We start from the raw sequence: 13,802 nt of genomic DNA on the forward strand, positions 1-13,802 counted from the left end.
GCCACAATTCAGTCATATTTCCTATGCATGCCACATCCTTCGATTTGTTATATGGGCGTCTAATTTATGAACTGAGCACACCTGAGGTGTCTCGGTGTTCTCCGACTGTAGCTGAACGGTTGCAATATAGAAGCGTAATTCATCGAAACTGTTACGTGTGGTCTTCCCACTTTGCATCTCGTGTTTCACGCCGTGTGATAGACAACGAGCAAAAGACCAGATACGATTTATGTGGACAAAAAAATTAATTACCGGGAGACGGTTTCTTAGAAACGCATTGTAAGAAGGTACATAATAATAACAACAATAATAATAATTTTAATAAACCGGTTCATATAGTTCGCATTATCAGGTCCTGGAAAGCCATCACGTGTATCTATCCTTGTTGAAAATTCGTCATCGACTGCAACCTGCTGCAAGCATAATTTTACCAGTACAAAGAAAAAGCAGTGATATAGGGATAACAGACGCTGGACAAGCCACTCACACAGTTGTTTACTGCATACTCCCAACCTTCTTCCTGTTGCGGAAGACGAAGATTTTAGAGACTTTTATAATGGATTTCCAAAGCGAGTAGGCCACACAGTTCGGGTCACGCAGCTATTAGCTTGTATTCGGGAGATGGTGGGTTCTAGCCCTACTGTAGGCATACCTGAAGATGATTTTCAGTAGTTTCCCATGTACAGACCAAGCAAATGCTGGGACTGATCCCTAAGTTGTGGCCACGGTTGCTTCCTTCATAGCCCTGTTCTATCCTACCTCATCGTCATCATAATATTAGTTTGTGCTGGTGCGACTTAAAAAGAAAGAAAGAAAGAAAGAAAGAAAGAAAACAGTACTGGATTAAGCTCTGCTTACGTCTTGCCTGATAGGACTGTTTCAACATCTCAATCCCGTAGCATCTCAAGTGTATATGACAGTCGTTCATCCACATATGTTATAACGTCGGTACCGAGTGTCTGTTTAACTACAGATACTTTGACATCTCGGAATACACAGAGCTACCTAGCAGTTACGGCGTTTTTTACAAATGAAGGATTCTAAGTATTAGTTCTCGGAATGTATATGGGTCATTGCAAACATTTTCTAGGGATAGTCAAGAATGAGATTAACGAACAGTCGAGAGGGATAGTCGGAGAGAAGAAAGCCAGTTGAAGGCATAGTATTGATTTTTACAAGTACTTAGTAAGGTGCGGTTAGGACCTGCAAGAGGCAGCAGGTATAGTGTATGTTCCCCCCAAAAGTTTAACTTGTATTATGTTACTTTTAAACCCTAATACTCAACGATGTAACGGATATACAGGAACATGATACTGGAAAGTAACCATTAGTCCCATCCTTAGCAGGTAGGTGCACGACTCAGAGAGAAGGCACCTGTGATCAGCTCCGCGGTAACTCAAGCTGCCCTTGCCCCCCCCCCCCCCCTGTTTGTCAACCCTCTTCCAGAATGAGATTTCCGATGTATTGTTAAGAGTAATTATAACCCTACCACAGGCGAAATTCTCCAAGTACAGCACTGATCTTTACTTGTCTTTACTCAGTTAATCTGACTGGTGTCATCGAGCAGTGCACAACATGGAATTCATTGCTTCGCAAAAGAGTAAGTTAAGCTTGATGTACTGTACGACGATTATAGGATTTATAAGCAGCAAGAAAACAAATCTGGCGAAACGGTATGTCATCCACGTGTATCGGTAGTAAATTTATAATTTATAATTCATGTGATGTATAATTTTGAGTGACAATAGCGATTTAAGTGAAACAGCTGAGCACTGTGTAAACCTGCCTGATGAAGCAAGTGTTGATGTGTGGGTTCCTCAGCCACCTGTGGCGTATAAGGTAGAGGGCCCATATTTCGTCCCGTTAGCAGAGCTAGACTTAGAATATTAGAATAAGGCTAGAAATTGGTATATATATGACTGATTATATTCTCCACTTACGGGAAAGTTACAAGTTGGCTTAAGGTAGTCAATATTTAACATAAAACATAAACGCTACCAAAACTAAACTACCGGTACCTAAAATGTGTTCGTAATTACAACCCCCACCAAATTTATAAAAGGTACAATTATTTTTAAATATTTTTCCTCTCTAAACTTACCAAACCTTTCCCTGTAATGAAGCTGGTTCTATTCCCGTGATTGTAAGATCTGCGGCTATGAAAGCCATTTTTGGAAATTTTATCTCAATAGGGAGTACATATTTTTTTAAACGGTGAATTCACTTCTCCTTTAGCAGGTTAACAGTTCCCACTAGCTAACAAGGTGGGACTACGCAGCTGGCCTGCGAGCTTGACTGTCGTAGTGGAAGGACGTGTTCCTCTCGCTCGCTCTCTCTCTCCTCGCCAGACGATCCGTACTTTCTAAGTACTAGTCAGGCAGGTACACTTCCGAAAGATCTTTGCCAGACCTGTAGCACTTCTCAGTGCTCGCTTCCTCTCTCTCTTTCAGGATTTTTTCAGGAGGACCAGGATGGTGAACATAACCGTCCCACCGAGACCGGCCGACTACGACTGCAAGGCAGCCACACAAGAACTTCAAGTTAGAGTGAGCTTGGTGCCCGCCCCCGACGTCAGACTCCCGGCGCTGATGGTGTACAACCAGTGGGGGAAGCACATGTACCGGGAGACGACTCGTATAATCGACATCCTTACAGCGGTTGCGGAGTCCATTGGAGAGGAGTCGATCATCGCGCTCATCGGCGAGATGATCCCTGGCTGGGCAGTCGTGATCGACCCTAAGGACGCAAGCCGCCTCCACATCTACGAGAGTCTGGCGTCCCAACACTTCCAGGTTGTCCGGCTACCAGGACACAGGGAGCATCTGGACGTCACAGGCAGCCAGGAGGCAGCCACCCAGACGGAGCCGAAAACCGAGGACGACGGAGGCGCTCAAGAGCGTCATGACGGCGCGACACCAGCTGGAATGTTGTACTTCACGAAGTACACGCAGACCAGGAAGGCCGCCAACCAGGAACATCGACCACCAGCCAGGGCGAAGTGGACGCAGACGCAGGCCCACCAGGAAGGGCCTGTTACCCAGGCGCAATCCAGGAAAGCGTTACTGACGGCGGACGACATCGAAGCACGTGGAGGAGCACGCCCCTTGGCGCTCTGAGTCTGCTATCCAGGCCCAGCCAGCCACCGTGTCTGTCGAGCTGCAGACCTCGATGTACGCCCCTCAGGACAGGGAACGCAGTCGACTGTTAGAACCGACCGACCGCCGCCAGCCAGGAGGAGGGAGAAGACGACGACGCAGTGGGGCTACCAGCTAGCCCGTAGTCACAACGGCGGGAGGAGGGCCACCAGGGCGAGGCCTCTTCCACTGCCAAGAAGAGACCCCCGGGAAGGAGACGCCGCCCCTGGACCAGGCGAAGGAATAAGACCATGCAGCCCTATCAGGAGAAGGCCGCCCAGCCGCAACCCAGGACTGCTCCCAGGACAGCAGTCTACCGAGGAGCCAATCAGGAGAGGACCTCAGCGGGTAGCGGCAGTCAGGTGAGATTGAAACATCCCCCTCAACATCTCTTGCAGTGTTTCCGCTGTTTGAGGTGCGGCCACCGCCAGGTCAGCTGTGGGCTCCAGGTGAGGTTGCAACCGCTGTGGTGGTGATAATCATTACACGGCCTGCGCTACACTTATGGAGTCGCCGGTACGGGGGACACCAATGGAGTGGGGCGGTGCGACAGGCACTAGTGGCTATTGTCGCATGTCTTGGCAACAGGCAAGGCCCACGCTAGCCACAGCAGTGCCCAGAAGGACTGATCCCCTGAATAACTGGACTGGCGAGGAATAGGCTTATGACTTGTGCATGGTACCTATTCCCAACTAACGCAATTACCTGGACTTCTCCAGAACCACATCCTTGCATGTGATAACTACAAAATGTCAGGTTTTACATTCAGGTATCTTTCTATTTACCCCTGTGTGGTTTTGTCCTGACCCATATTACCCGATTACACCACTATTGATACCCATCACTACATCTGGCCTGGTAACATGCTGAGCGTGGGGATAGGCATATACTTCTGTAGTATCACACTCCCACCCCTCCCTGCTATCTTTCTCCTCTTAGAACTAATAGCATGTCGGAGGCAATGTAGAATAGAGTCGATTGCCTCGCGGGGGGAGCGGCATCGGGGTCCCCCCCGAAGAAAAGCTGGTCTACCACTGCTAAGCAGAGTCTTAGAGAGGCGTTGCAATCCAGCTAGTGAGCCCTAATGGCACGTCTGGGTGAAACTCCGCAAACGCACACGGCCTATCCACCCGAAAGTTGGTTCTACATGCGTGATTGTAAGATCTGCGGCCATGAAAGCCGTTTTTTGTAATTTATGAAAAATGTTTCTTGGTATTCTTTTAAACTTAGTCATTCAGCGTTGCTCGTGGAACGTCAAACAATTTACTTGCACGTTTGTAACCATTATACACTGACTGACAGAGCAAATGCAACACCAAGAAGGAGTGGTCAGAACTTTATGCCAATTGCAGGGTAGACTGACGTCACTGAGGTATGCTCATGATGTGAAATGCGCCGCTGTGCTGCGCACGTAGCGAACGATAAACGGGACACGGCGTTGGCGAATGGCCCACTTCGTACCGTGATTTCTCAGCCGACAGTCATTGTAGAACGTGTTGTCGTGTGCCACAGGACACGTGTATAGCTAAGAATGCCAGGCCGCCGTCAACGGAGGCATTTCCAGCAGACAGACGACTTTACGAGGGGTATGGTGATCGGGCTGAGAAGGGCAGGTTGGTCGCTTCGTCAAATCGCAGCCGATACCCATAGGGATGTGTCCACGGTGCAGCGCCTCTGGCGAAGATGGTTGGCGCAGGGACATGTGGCACGTGCGAGGGGTCCAGGCGCAGCCCGAGTGACGTCAGCACGCGAGGATCGGCGCATCCGCCGCCAAGCGGTGGCAGCCTCACACGCCACGTCAACCGCCATTCTTCAGCATGTGCAAGACACCCTGGCTGTTCCAATATCGACCAGAACAATTTCCCGTCGATTGGTTGAAGGAGGCCTGCACTCTCGGCGTCCGCTCAGAAGACTACCATTGACTCCACAGCATAGACGTGCACGCCTGGCATGGTGCCGGGCTAGAGCGACTTGGATGAGGGAATGGCGGAACGTCGTGTTCTCCGATGAGTCACGCTTCTGTTCTGTCAGTGATAGTCACCGCAGACGAGTGTGGCGTCGGCGTGGAGAAAGGTCAAATCCGGCAGTAAATGTGGAGCGCCCTACCGCTAGACAACGCGGCATCATGGTGTGGGGCGCTATTGCGTATGATTCCACGTCACCTCTAGTGCGTATTCAAGGCACGTTAAATGCCTACCGCTACGTGCAGCATGTGCTGCGGCCGGTGGCACTCCCGTACCTTCAGGGGCTGCCCAATGCTCTGTTTCAGCAGGATAATGCCCGCCCACACACTGCTCGCATCTCCCAACAGGCTCTACGAGGTGTACAGATGCTTCCGTGGCCAGCGTACTCTCCGGATCTCTCACCAATCGAACACGTGTGGGATCTCATTGGACGCCGATTGCAAACTCTGCCCCAGCCTCGTACGGACGACCAACTGTGGCAAATGGTTGACAGAGAATGGAGAACCATCCCTCAGGACACCATCCGCACTCTTATTGACTCTGTACCTCGACGTGTTTCTGCGTGCATCGCCGCTCGCGGTGGTCCTACATCCTACTGAGTCGATGCCGTGCGCATTGTGTAACCTGCATATCGGTTTGAAATAAACATCAATTATTCGTCCCTGCCGTCTCTGTTTTTTCCCCAACTTTCATCCCTTTCGAACCACTTCTTCTTGGTGTTGCATTTGCTCTGTCAGTCAGTGTATATTTAATACAATTTTTCATAGCCTCCTTATCCCACTGCTTACATTTTCCCATCAGAAAATAATAATACATTTCATAAATCAAAAATGAAAATGAAGAAGGACGAAATTACGAACATTCCCTGATTTATTATAATGGCCGTTACAATAACTCACTCCAACCACCTCACTGTAGCGATTACACGCCAAGAAGTACACCACACGACTGAAATGCAGTCCGGTAGTTCATACACATATCAGTGTTCACGCTAGGAATAACAGGCTATTAAATTTGAATGCTGCACTAACCCAGCTCAGCATGAAACCTGAATCCTCCTAGTACAGGGAACTAAACGCGGTGCACACAACAACACAACGGGATGAGGCTACGCGTGTGAGTGTGGCTAAACAATAGGTAGCAACCGTGCAAACTGGAAATCCCTAGGGGGACAAAGTTAGGTGTGGGAAAGTAAATTCCTCCTCCTCCCCACCTCCTTACTCTATGCGAGGCTGCAAGACAGGCCCCCCTCTTGAAGAGAGACGACACGTGGCTCCGCCTGGTCATAACAATTGACCTTTTCACACACTTCCTATTAAATGATTAAATATCTACCGTCGTTATGTGGGTAGGGTGGATATATATACTTGCAGAGGTACTCTCCTGGAAAATCGTCGCTTTTTTGTTGAATTCCGAGGACGCCGAAGCAGATGGAGAAATCAAAGAAATGGACTACCTCAAGGCAGTGTACTGGCTCCTATTCTTTTCCTCATCTACACTAATTAACAGCCATTTACAGAAAATATTAAAGGCTTTATCTATGCCGATGACCTTGCATTTACTACTCAAACTGATACCTTTGCTGAAGCAGAGATCTCTTTAATTGCTGTATTAGGAGAGCTAGGTACCTATTATGAGGAAAACCAACTCAAACTAAATTCAGGTAAGACTCAAATCTGCGCATTCTATCTGCGGCATGCACAGACCTCTCAGAAACTCAGAGTACTATAGAAAGGGAACTTACTGGAACACTGCTTTACACCAAAGTACCTTGGAATTATGCTGGATCGCACATTAACATATACGAAACATTGCTAAAGCTTAAAACAAGAGATAGCTGCTAGAAACAACATTCTAGGAAAATTATCAGAAACAAGTTGAGGAGCACAACCACAAACAATTAGAACATCAGCTCTAGCACTATGCTACTCTGCAGGAGAAAATGCCTCTCCAGTTTGGTACAGGTCACCTCATACGAAGCAGGTCGGAATTGCTCTAAACGAAAGCTGCAGGATCATTACTAGATTGTTGAAACCTACAACCGTCCAACTTTTACCTGGTATTGCTCCCGGTGCGATTCGTAGGGAGGTAGCAGCTAACAAAGAAAGGCTCGAATCATCTTCTTCAGAAGCACACCCTCTCTATGGATACCACGCAGCCGCACAGAGGCTAAAATCTAGAAAAAACTTTTCTCCACACATCAGTTAACCTTGAAGGGAAAGCAGAGAATGCTAGGGTCAAAATGTGGATGGAAAGAATCAACCACCTGTCCAACTGGATAGAGCTGAAGGAAAGCGTTCCATGTGGACACCAGGGTAAGTGGGAAGTATGGAAAGCCCTTAACACACTCCGTACAGAAGTCGGCAGAACAAAAGCAAATTTGCGAAAATGGGATTTCTCAAGCGATTCATCACTTTGTGATTGCGGAGAGCAACAGACGATCCAACATCTATGTCAGTTTATTTATGTCATTCAATGTGCACAATGAAAGACCTGATTGCAGCCTCCCCCAACGCTATTGACGTCGCCCAATACAGGGCAAGAATTATCTAGCACTTGATCTGTTGCTTTAGCCTTCTTTCGAGGTGATGATGTGGTTTGCACCCATTCCATTGACGTTTTATTTATTTCGAGGGTAAGTGGTGGAACCACGTTTCATCCCCTGTGATGATTCGCCGCAAAAAATCGTTGCCCTCCACAGAATACCGTTGCAAAAATGCCAGTGACGATTGGAAACGTTGTCCCTTGTGAACATCGGTTAGCAGACGTGGGACCCATCTTTGACACAGTTTACAAAATCCAAGGTGCTGGTGAACAATAGAGAACACATGTCATACGTAATGTTCAGCATGCTGGCAATTTCCTGCAGTGTTATGCACCGATTCTCTCTAATGATCCCACCTACACGGTCAACATTTGCAGTGGCACTGGACATTGCGGGCCTGCCTTAGTGATATCTGTCCGTGAGATCCGTGCGTCCGGCGTCAAACTGCATAAACCACTTTGAAAATATCTGGGAGAGAAATTGCACGTTTACCATATACAGCAGCGATTTCACGATGAATGTCCGTGCAATGAGCCGTTTTTCCCATACAAATCTGATCGTTGCACGTACCTCCAATTTGGAGTGAACATCCAGTTGACGGGCAATTGAGCCTAGCCAGCTCTGCACACAAAACATGAAGGGGTACCACAAGAACCTTCCTATCGGACGTGTAAGCTCTTATAGTAGCTTGCTCCGCATTGGCGACGGTCACGAGGGACAGCGTGCTCTCGTGGCGAGCTAGTGTAACTTACTTTTCGATTCGCCCTCATATAATTTATACTTAATGACTTTGTTTTATTTTAGATGTGTAGAATATTTCAGTCATCCAAGGGAATAACAAGATAAGGCAAAAACGTTAAATTCTCAGGGGAAGCTTTTTTAACAACACTAAATCGCCGATTCAACTAATTCTTCGTTATATGAAACAGCTTTTTAAATAATGATTTTGTTTGGATTTTGATTAATTCAAAATTGAATATACTATCTGCTTTGGGTCGTGAACCAGACTGTCTTGTCCTATACCGACCAGGTGTTTTTTTCTTATATGGACCAGTGAAAACCAAAGCGTGTATGTCACATTTGTGTATTCTTGGCTACTAATATTTAATAGTTCCCTTTAACACAAGCACCTGTGATTTTTCACCCCAAAATTAATTTACAGGATAGTAATGTCCACGTCAACCACAACCACACAAAATGCATTACACATAAGACAAACTGACTTATCTGGTTGAAGTTAATTTTATCAACAATATTCAGAATATTAACAAGATAACTCAGCTTATCTGAGTCTTAACGGGGACTGTTTTGTATTCTTGAATAATCTGAAAGTAAAATTTGGCTATTTCTTCAATATTATGATGAAATGAGTAACGTTGTTAGTGTCAAAGGATAGAGAGCATTAAACTTAGTAGATTACTGCAAATGAAAAAAATGAAAATTGACCTATCTTGGTATTTCTCCGGGATGAGTGATTTAGGATCTGATTTAATATCAATGAAATGATTGGAGTTGCCGTACATGTATCCACAAAACGCTGAATGCCTATTATGTCTAACTGCGTTCCTTTGTTCGTCGTACCTGGTGTGGTAGTTACGTTTCGCTTGTCCGACATGGTGGCAATGCAGTTTGGTTCTTGGCATTTGGCTAATTGCAATTTGCCACATTTCACTTGCAAACAAACCTATTTATGTTAGCTGCAAGCCATGTACTGCCGAGAATAGAGAGTCCAAACACAGCGGACACACAGTGGCCGGGCTGTATTAAGATAATGTCCGAAAGCAGTTTCACATTTCATAAGGAGTTGAACATAGATTTGTAACATTCAAATGGTTGGTCGTATTTGTTCATCATTTCACCCATTCATAATCGTACATCATTTTGTACATACAGCCATTCACAAAATATAGTAGTGATGTGAACAAATCTGAGGGAGCTCTTATTCTGTTAGTAAATATTTTATTTTCTAGGTATAATGTAATGTTTTCATAAATTTGTATTTTATGCTCGAAATACTAAAAATAATAATTATTATTTTATACATGCGAATAATTCCATTAGGACTACCCAAAATATTGTACTTAGAGGCATGAATTCGTCTTCCGTTGTGCCCATATTTCTTTCACTCTTGGTCTTTCCTCTTGGTGAATTTGACATTTCCGAATTTTGGATCTGAAGATGACCTTGCTTTTGACATATGCTGGTGTAATGCCTGCCTCTTTCAAATCGGTTTTAATTTTGCCCATCCATTTTATTGTGCCTGTTTTCACTTTACACCGAGCTCGATAGCTGCAGTCGCTTAAGTGCGGCCAATATCCAGTAATCGGGAGATAGTGGGTTCGAGCCCCACTGTCGGCAGCCCTGAAGATGGTTTTCCGTGGTATCTCATTTTCGCACCAGGCAAATGTTCATTTATTTTTGGGTTGGCAATATTTATCTTTTCCTTCCGCCAGTTTTGAATCCAGCCAATCACTAATTTCTGTAATTAATTTTCTACGAATCACAGTCTTCTTCTTCTTCAATTTTGAGTGTAACTTTTCAAGTACCCAATAAACATGAGAGTGTGTGGCTAGTTTAATCTTGAATGGTATCGAACTTTCCCCGAGGGTTTATATACTGCGGATTTTCACGTCTCTTGACCAATTGATCGTCATCTCACTGAGTGTGTGTGTCAAGCAGGAGGCGGGAGCCTCTTCGTCAGCTGCTAGAACTTCTACAAGGTAATGGCCATGTAAAATTTTTCTTTCTTGCTTGCTTGCTCAGCAGTTTAACCCGAGGTAAAGGTCCGAATCATCCATTATGTAACATTCTTTTCTAAAAATGTAGCTTTCTGCCGGCTAATGTAATAACTTCATTAAATCTTCAACTGTAAATCGGGGATAGAGAGTGATGTACCCTCTCGAGCTCCCCTTCATCTTGGTTTGAGGTGCAACGCTTTTGTTTCTGCAATGTATTCAAGGTATTTCCATGCGAGCAACCTCAGTCGTTTGGGAATAGCCCCTCTTTCGTCGGCCAAGCGCCTTATAGATTTTCAAATTTGTGGAGCTCAGTCTTCGACTCCATTCAAATTGTACTCGGGCCGTTTATTAAACCTGTTCGTTTTCACTAAGGCCCTGTAGCTTGGGTAGTAGATACCTCTGTGTAATTAGACTTCTATTTGTAAATAGTGCCTTGTAAGGCCAGTGATTATTATATTTTCATGCTTTGTTGCCTTGAGTATGCTTGGAAAACTGAGAGCACATTACCTCTTTTTCAAGTGTTGTAAAAGTGCCTCTGGGAGGCTTGATATTGTAAATTACGGAGCTAGTGCTCCATGTATTAGGGGATTTCTGCACTTGTAAAATTGTGCTCTTTTGTAAATTTGAGCTAGGAGATCAGGAAGAGTAAATTGAGGGCTTGAAGCCCACCACCAATTTTGTCGTTCAGAGAATTGTTTAATGTTGGCTACTTGTACCTGTAAATTGTGAAATTTTGAATTTTGAAAATAAAACCTTCAGTTTAAGTTTTAATTAATTTTGACATTGTAGTTAGACCCATTCTCCTCGGCACCTTCTTTCACCTCTGCGATCCACAAATACCCCGAACAATTATTATTATTATTATTATTATTATTATTATTATTATTATTATTATTATTATTATTATTATTATTATTATTATTATTATTATTACCGTATTTTTGTGGTAGGTAGAGGTGAAAGAAGGTGCGGGTGTGAACGGGTCTCAAACTACGAAATTAAAGTTAATGTAAAATTTAACAAGGTTATATTCTCTTTCCAAAATTCAGAAATAACACGAAAGACAGGTACAGAGTAGCAAGGCAATAAAAGTACAATTACAATATTTACAGGATTTGGGCTTCGAGCCCCGACCTCACAATTCTTGAGCAATTAGCCCAGTTTTACCCCAACACAAGTTTCAACAGAGGGGCGGAAAACCCCATTCATACCCAGGAGCACTTGCTCCAAATTACACAGTAAAGCCTGCTTGAGGCGCGCAGAAAACAAAATTTTCAAGAAAGAGCAACCCGCTCTCAAATTTTAAGCCTGTCAAAGGCCACACCTAATTCCACCTTCAAGCTGTCCTCTAAGGACATAAACACAGGGGTAAAATACCCAACCTACTGAGGCCTATTAAGTGAGAAAAGGTTAATTATATGGCCTCTAAAATACCAACTTGAGAGGAGGCGATCTGCACTCCTAATGCATTTGTTTTAAAACCTAATCTGGCTCTAGGCCACTAATGCAAGGGCTAATCCCATACTACAGAGGTGACTTTAGAAAAGAACAATTTACATTACATTAAGGAAGAATCGGTTGTGAGAAATAAGTTCACCTCAAAACAATATGAGTGGGAGCTCGAGAGGGTTAAGCACTCACTATCCCAATATGTAGCTTAAAAGATGGAATAAATACAAAGCGTCTTTACATTTTAGGGAAAGTTACATGGTGGAAACGCTTCGGACCCGCCCCGAGAGTTAAACTGCTGAGCTAGCAAGAAAAGAAGTTATTAAATGGCCATTACCTGGTTGTTGAACTGCTGCCCGAAGAAAGAGGCGCTTCCCGCCCCCTGCTATGTACTTTACACACTGAAAGATGGTACAGAAGTGGCACCGAGACCCGAAAATCAGCATTTTATATACTCTCGCGGAACGTTCGAGGCGTTTTTGAAATGAGCACACCCTCCCACAAGGATTTTATTGGTTCACCAAGAAAACCCCTACACAATACGAAGAAGAAACATATTATTGGTGGAAAATTAATTCGAGAAATTCAGGATTGGCTAAATTTAAAACAAGGGGAAAGAAAGGGGTATACAGCCAACTTAAACAATAACAGAAAGAAATTTAACAAGAAACAAACTTTTGAAATAAAAATTTCTCCAAAAAACAGTTCTTTCACTTCGCACTAGGGTGCACCATTGTAGTTTTTCAGTAGTGTCCTCTAGAAGAGAAAGTTCACACTTCTTACTACAGGTAAAACAAAAGTACATCAAAAATGACCCAGTTCAAAAACTCCAAAATTTCCAAGTAGTGACATCTTCTGAGAAACTTGACAATTAATACCGTAGATAAAGTTCAGACTTCCTCCAGCAGAGGAGTTTCAATTGGCGCAAATTTTAAATAAGCGGCGTGGAGGTGTACCACCCGGTACAGACCTCACCCCCCAAAAGTTCCTCCAAGGGGGTAACACAGAAGAACATAAACTTTTGTTTGAAAACCAGGTCCAAGTTATGATGTTGATATGGTGATTAATTGCAGAAGCATTCATCAAAATTGTTGAAATTTGATTTGATCCAATTTCAAAAATTCTCGTAATAACTGCTGAAGTAATGTCTTTATGTTTGTAGAAGTTAAATTCAGAAGGAAATCTTTAGTTTTTAAAGTTGAGGAAAAACGTTTCTAAGTCCACCAGGTATTGCAGTAAATCCAAGAAAAGGTAGTAATGTTGAACTGGAAGGTCCATATAGCTGATTAAATATTTTCAAGGTTGATTAAGTTGGATGGCCAGGGCGGCCGCTGCGGCTTGTGTCCAGAGGAGGCCGCTCGGACCCCTCAAGTACCCTGAGATACCGCTCGCATGCACTATGAGAGGAGTAGTGGTGTTGAAGCACGCCGCGCCCGCGGCGAACATATACAGGCTGCGGGCCAGTTACAGGTTGTGCGCCGCACATCAGCCTTAGCCGGGAGGAGGACTCCGGCTCGCCGTACACAGGTTGGCCTCACTGGGGAAGGGCGGGCCCGTACCCTGCCTCAGGAGCGGAACGGCGCCGCGCTGCTGCGGGGGCACTGAAACATTAAAGCTCGACGGCAGAATTTTTGTTGGACCAGAATGATAATAGGGTACATTCATTGTGGTGAGGTTGAGGGGCCAGCGGCGTGGAGAAATTCATTTCACGTAGAAGCCACTGGGTGTAGTGGAGCAGGAGACGGGAGCGTGGTAATGGCCGTAGCAACGACAGGATGGCAGTTTAACTGTTCGGGGCAGGTTTTACAAAAATGTTTACATATAAAACTAAATATTATAGAAGGGGCAGAAAACCTTAAAAGAGAAAACCTTCAAAAAATATAACCTTCGTATTCCTTTCAAATTATATGAAGCAAGTTAACACAAAATTTACACCGGTTTCACCTGGGACAGGTGAACCCTAAATATCCTC

Source organism: Anabrus simplex, chromosome 2 (genome assembly GCF_040414725.1).
Source record: "Anabrus simplex isolate iqAnaSimp1 chromosome 2, ASM4041472v1, whole genome shotgun sequence".
NCBI classification, from domain to species: Eukaryota; Metazoa; Arthropoda; class Insecta; order Orthoptera; family Tettigoniidae; genus Anabrus; species Anabrus simplex.